The sequence below is a fragment of the Argopecten irradians genome, unplaced genomic scaffold, assembly GCF_041381155.1.
Source record: "Argopecten irradians isolate NY unplaced genomic scaffold, Ai_NY scaffold_0954, whole genome shotgun sequence".
Classification (NCBI taxonomy): domain Eukaryota; kingdom Metazoa; phylum Mollusca; class Bivalvia; order Pectinida; family Pectinidae; genus Argopecten; species Argopecten irradians.
Window position 1 is genome coordinate 1 of NW_027188421.1, and position 7,402 is coordinate 7,402.

The 7,402-nt window shown below is 33.0% G+C and overlaps 1 pseudogene; it reads left to right on the forward strand.

Annotated features, from left to right (window-relative positions):
• Positions 1–2,356: 2,356 nt before the first annotated feature.
• On the forward strand, positions 2,357–3,702 carry LOC138313817 (dynein light chain 2, cytoplasmic pseudogene; annotated as a pseudogene).
• Positions 3,703–7,402: the final 3,700 nt, after the last annotated feature.

Consider the following 7,402-nt stretch of genomic DNA (forward strand, 5'->3'; position numbering starts at 1 on the left):
CAAAAACTTTATGTTGAACAACTTAGTCACCAGTCTCTAGATTATTTCAATCATCACTTGATAATTTCACTATGACATGTCGGATGCCAGAAGTTTCAAACTAGGGGATCATAATCTAGCATTATAATTTTTCCGAGGAAATCTTATAAAAAACTGAGATTGTGTGTATGGTCTTCATTATCCTCTTCATTGATTTCTTCTTGCTTTTAGTCAAACTGAATACTTCTGGCTGTTCAGTATTTTAGAATTCTTCATAAACTTTCCACAGGCATTGTACTATATTTGAAATCTGCATTTGGTATTATACAAAGTAAAATAGTAAATTCAAGCTCAAAGACGTTCTCATAAATGTAAGCACATTCATAAAATAAGATTCATAAGATAGTTTAGAATGATAACAAAACAAATCTAGGGGAGTGAGAGCTCTTAGTATCGAAACAATTTCATTGCGTTTTCTCGGTAATACTGCAGTACTAGTCTCGGTTACAACTTAGATGCTGTAATGATGAAATTATGGAAAGTTGCCCTTGTTTTAAATAGGATTTAGCTGATAAGATGCATGTCTATCGTAGTAAAAATCAGTTGTATCTATCAGAACTGGGATTATCGATCTAATCCTGGTTTTAGATAAAATCATGAACGTAAATAGTTTATCTCTTAGTGCTCATTACTGACAAATCCTAGTCGAACACTAAATTGCAAGACGCTTTAAAAGATGTATTGTCTCCAAAAACTATTAATGCTATTAATCACACACACTCAGCCTTTATATATATCATATGTCCAATAAACTGCGGCATTATTAAGGTTTATTGTTATGAATAATTGTATCGTAGTTTCGGGTGTAAATACGTGGAAATTGCCCTTGTAGACATGGTAGTCTCTGCTTGTTATATGAAACTAAGACTTTTTATAAGCATCATGCTGTCGTGAACGCCACCGAATACCCATATGCATATGGTTGGTTGACTATAGCTTTAGCATCCCCAGTAATAGTTTAGATTATGCTTGATGTTCTTGCTGTTTCTTTTTCGACTTGGAAACGCTGAATTACTTAACGAAACACATTGCTTACGACACCGAACAGGACACCCTATTCTTCTTTTTGACCATCTCTGGAAATAATGGTTTTATTTCAACAGTACTTTCTAAGTCTCCTTCAAAAATGTGTGTAGGTAATTACTATATGTTATATGCAAGGAATACATTGATTGGAAATGAATTATTCTATATAGTCATAAGGTCGAAATGCAAAGGAATTACGAACCTCCATTCGGATGGGTGGTCGGGTGATATAGTGGTTATATTAAGCCGCTCGCCTTCAATCCCCGGCACGGACGTGAAAAGGTTAGGGGTCACCTACTCGATCACGTGGGTTTTCTCCGGGCACTCCTGTTTCCTCCCACACCTAGACCCCTCGCGCCCTTACATACGGGCCCTCGAGGGTGATATACATAAGTTGTATAACTTGTTTCTCAATCGATGTAAAATGAATAAAGTTTATATTAGTATCCATATGGATCTTTAGTGTTAATTATCAGCTTGTCAAGTACAACTTACAATAAACTTGTACAAGTTGTACAAGTACAACTTACTTATTACGGTATGGTTTACAGTGGCAAATTATATTGTCTTCCATAGAACTACGCCCAAAACAACAAACACAATAAAAAGGTGTTTAAAAAACATCAAAGGGCATGTTTTTCACTTGAAGATTGGTAATATTTTCTTATGCCTATTTTCAGAAATATACACATAAAATGTATATATGTTTCTGCTATTTTCAATCTATCCAATTTATAATTCCTATCTTATCTATGGTTTTTACCACGATTTTATTTAAATGCTTTCATGCAATTTTAAACTTTAGCGGGAGTAGATAAACATGAATAAATCTGTAGAGGTATGAACTAATATCAACACGTTTATTAGCCCCGCTATACCTGCCTATATTATTAGGTTGTTTTTTTCTTTACTTTTTTTTTTGCCTTATATATTTTTGCCTAATATATATAAATAAAAAAAAAAAAAGTAAAAAAAAACCAAAAACCTAATAATAAATAGGCAGGTTTTTTTTTTTACCTTTTTGCCTAATATATATATTAAGCCCAATAAAGGGAATTTAAAGCCTAGTAATATATATAGGCAGGTTTAGCGGATTACACGTTTATGTGCCAAGGTGTAAGCTAACAAGTTACCTGTGCATTAATCGTCTGCTATTGTCCGAGTGAGAGGACTTGTGGGGGACGATATTACGACTCTAGTACATACCTTTAATTCCACCAATGAAATAGCATAATCTAGCCAATGAGACCCTTTGGATAAATCGCGTCCTTAGCTCCGTGTTACTACCCTACTTATGTCTGCTTTCTGTTTAGTTCCAGAATATAAATACATCGAAGAAGTTGCCTGTTTGAAACGAAGCAACTACAGGTATTTATGCATTTGTTTTATAATTTAGAGTTTTCATATTAATTGATTCAGTAAACAGTGTATCATAATTTGTAACAAGTTATAATATATATTATTACTTCACATAGTTGTATCTGGGTTCCTTTTCACCACGATACATGTTCATGCATGGTCATGCAGAGATTTAGTTACATGTAGAATCTCTACTTCATGTAAAAATCCCTTATTGCTTAAAATCAAATTGCATTTTCCCTAACAGTTTTTAATGAAAAGGTTTCTCAATGCTAAGCATGTAACCATTGTAAATATTATTCCTGAAAATTAATTAATCTATGTACTTTTAACCCGAGTTAATGACAGTCGTTGCCATGGCACTACCCGTGTCACTAAGCGGGAAAAATTCAAAGTCAATATTTATAAATATGTTTCAAATACAATAAATTTACAGTAAATATTTACAAACATTTCGACATGGTTGATGGGTTCCCAGTTTCCCGCGAATAACGATACCTTAGTTTATGAATTTCACTCAAACACAACAAATTTACCCTTGGCAACTCAAAACACTTTACCATACTGTATACATTCAAATGGTACTATTGTAAGTAAACTAATTTAGACCCTAGCATTGATTTTATCTGAATATATTTCATTTAGTTTAGATTTTGTGTCTCCGACGTCCTTATTGACATCTCTTTCTTGGTGTTCAACAAATCACGAATTCTGTTAAATACTAATGAAATAATATGTGTATGGTGGAATGATTATATTCCCTATTGTCAAATTATGTATTCATAGAACAAATGTTGTCAAGATATGATTTTATTTTCCAAAAACGTATTTGTCAATAGGATATTTGTTTGTTTCTAGCAATCATGTCTGAGAGGAAGGCCGTCATCAAGAATGCCGATATGGCAGAGGACATGCAGCAGGACGCTGTAGACTGCTCAACTCAGGCTCTTGAGAAATACAACATTGAGAAGGACATCGCCGCATACATCAAGAAAGAGTTCGACAAAAAGTACAACCCAACCTGGCATTGCATTGTTGGACGTAACTTTGGCAGCTACGTAACACACGAAACCAAGCATTTCATCTACTTCTACTTGGGACAAGTTGCCATTTTTGCTCTTCAAATCCGGATAAACTGTACAAACTGACAACTGACTTGCATTTCATTCCCATCCATACGGCTGCATAGAAGACATGAGTGAAGTGAAATTTCTTAAGCTCTGTGAGCTGATCTTCAAGCATTACATGGAACAAACATTGCCAATTCGAATTACCGAAGCAACAGCATTATCAAGTGACAAACTAGTCTTATTTGAACATTCTCTTTCTTTAGTGACCATTAAAACATCATGTTTATACTTATAAAACTATAGGTATAACAGTCAATGTCTCAGGATTTTATATTTCGTTGTTGTTTTGTTTACATAAAATGTTGAATATATATACACATATATGTATTTTTCGTATTTGTTTTTTTTATATTGGTGTTTTTTATATGCATACAAATAGTTTTATATCAAAGAATACCGGGCCCCAACATACTGAAAACGTACATGTTTTTAAGCGATTATCATAACTTAGCACTAAATGTGGTTGCTCTAAATAGTGCTTTCTGTATGTAGTTGACAGATCAATGGACTACAAATGCGCGAATCCCTTTACCGCGCTAACTTGTTCCAAATCATTTTTTCGCTAAAATTTGATAGGCCCAAAATATGAACGTTTACAGTATATTAAACAGCGATTAAAATATAACACAAAACACAGGAAACCACGTGCTCAGAAAGATTTGTGAACGTTATCGGCGTCGTTCGATAGTCTTGCAAACCTAGGACAGAGCCAATTCAGGGTATGGAAAATTCATTTTCAAACGATTCAACGATTCAACGATTTTATTTTTACACCCAGACACACTTTATAATGTGTAACATGAGGGATAAAACAAATACTAAAGTGTATAAGCATGACAGGATGGAACAAGTATTTGTACATAACATTATGACATTATTATATAGCAATTACTCTCAACAGTTTTTTACATTTTCACATGTACGAACACAAAGTATGACAAATATTTCATTCATGGTGCAATAAGAAAAAAAAAAAAAAAAAAAAAACCTAAATCATAAATGTAGAATATTTTGATTTCATAGTAGCATCATCATTTACGATAATAGTAGAGGATTAAGTTTTTTAAGAAAAAGGGAGAGTCCATTTTTAGGACACTCTTATTACAAACTGATATAAACCTTTCATCTTATTATCATTTGGGTTAATTCGGAAGTAGTTTGGAATATACTTTCTTTGCAAATTTTGGACAACCGCATTATTACAAACAAACAAATAATGAAACTCATTTCCAACATGTTCCAAGCACATATTACAAAGTCTATCTTCTTTAGGAATATTTCGCCATCTGCCTGTTTCAATGGGAAAACTTTAAGTTGCAGGTACGTATTTTGGTTATTTGCAATCTGTTATTTTCGGACAATATTGTCAAATACTTCTCAAATTTAAATTCAGTTTTAAAAAATCAAATAGAATTGTCCTCTCGATGAGTTGTGGGCATCAGAAAACCAGTTTTGGATAAACTGGTCTTGGAGCCTTTGTTTTAAATAGTGTTTGAAAAACATCTTAGGCATGATAATTTTATTATCAAAATATATATGAAAAACCAGTTTCATCAAATATACTCTTAATTTTGTTAATCCACTTGAAGGAATGAGTTCCATTTTCTTGTAGACAAAGAGCTAACTTCATTAAAATACTACTTAATTTTTCATCATTACTTAACGAATTTATTCCAAAACCGAGCCATTCGAAGTTTGATATTTAATTCCAATGGAAACCGACCAAGTTCTCCATATACCATGAAATTAGGAGTGCTGATCTCACTCTCAATATCTTTTACAAAATTTCAAATGCACTTGTTCTAGTTTCTTTAAGTTTTCAAACCCCCAGACTTCCGAGCGTACAGCGAGAATTGGCTCAACTAAACTACCGAATCAAAAATCTTTAATTGTAAGTCAATTGGAATAGCCTGGTTACGAAATTTTTTTATATAATGCCAAAAACGGGATTTTGGCGCTTGATCCCATAACGTATCGGTACTTTTGCTTTTAAAAAGTTTCCATTGTAATTAAATATTACACACGCTAAATATAAAATTATCCACAATTTCAGTGTTTGCATCTCGCAAAATAAAACTCAAGATTTTGTGTTGACTTTCCGCTTACAAGAAAATCATAACTTTAGTTTTGTCGACATTTACCTTCAGTTTCAAATATCACAATTATCGGCGTTGGAAAATATCTAACGCTTTTTGAAGTCCAATTCGGGGGTTTCTGCAAATCAGAAGTGTATCATCGGCATATAACAAGAAGTGACACAACACATATTAATAATCTGCTCTGGTGAAAAAATTAATTTTGGGCTCATATGAATCAAAGAAAGCTATTGGGCGTGAATTGTGATTTTACTGGAAATTCAATGCTTTGAGCATACACACTTAAACGAACTAAACCGCAAAATTGGTAATTTCTAAAATTTGTGTATACAAAAAATCTAAGTATAAGCAATAGAAGTATTATTTTTGACATATTTTTTATGACAACTTGCTACATTTTGAGACAATTAGTTTTTGAAAATCACAAAAACTCTGATTAATGTTGAAACGAGACTGATATCCCACCAGGGCAGATGCATAAAGGACATTATCAAAGTGCCATTTATAATACAATACACTTTTAGACTTTAAAATATATTGTAACTGTTTATTTATAATCAAAGTCTGAACATCTTATTTCCAAATCATATACGTTAAAGATAAATATATTTTCCGGTAAAAAAAACCTTTTTGACATAATTTTATACCGGTATGTGAACGAGATATTACACATCGTGCTTGAATATATATGAGCAGTAGACAACCTAGTTGTACGCGAGTGATAATTATCGAGATTCCTGGACGGTCAGGTACCGTGGAAATCAGCAGGGGACATCATTATGTTAGAGTTCACTTAGTATTAGAGTATATAAATATCTGTATGTAATGTATATAGCTGCAAGGTCAAAACAGTGTAACAGTATCACTAGAGAAGAACTTCCAAAAATATCAATCCCATCTGTTCATGTTGAATGTCTTGATTTTAAAGTGATATTGTATGGAAATCGGTTATAAATGTGCATAAAAAACCAAATTACCGATAGGATTATATTATATTCAAAGTAATGATCATAAACAGTGGAACATCATACATGTGCAGTCTTCGCCGAAAGTAATAAAAGTAATGACCCGTACAGTATTTGAGCCTGAATATACAAAGAATATATTTGTAATTGGCAAAAAACACTGTGAGTTATCTGTACCAATGGTATGTAAAAGACCTTTTTAGATACTGTTATACGTGTATATAAATCGTAATCATCAAAAAGCAGCAATTTCAAAAAGTTACAGATTACACAAGGGGTGCTACATTCTATGTAAGAAACATTTTAAATTACAGCCATACCTGTCTATAAAGGACACAAACGGGCATAGCAAAATGTCCTTATTAGATATTCGTCCTTTATACAGAGGCCAAAATAGAAAAAAAATGCACCAATTGTAGTTAATGAGTCTGTCCTGTATAGCAGGTGTCCGTTATGCAGAGGTGCTTGATAGCATGTTTGACTGTTTTCAGCTGAGATCAATTCTTCTAAGATCAGGAAAAATGATTGCTATAAGCAAGCATTCAATGATGTGTACCAAGTCAAGCGATGAGAGGTTCACTAGGTCTGATAAATTTAACTACTGAATGACGTAGGCCTCTTCAGTTCACATGAAGGTTTCCCTCCTCCTCAGTAAGATGAGAGTTCTCGCGAAGTCTCTATCTCTTTTCGTCTGCTAAATTCTGATGAATTATGGTTCGATATACGCCTCTGGTGTATACCGTGTGAATCAACAAATAGGAAAGCTGCGTTAAACCAATGAATGAGA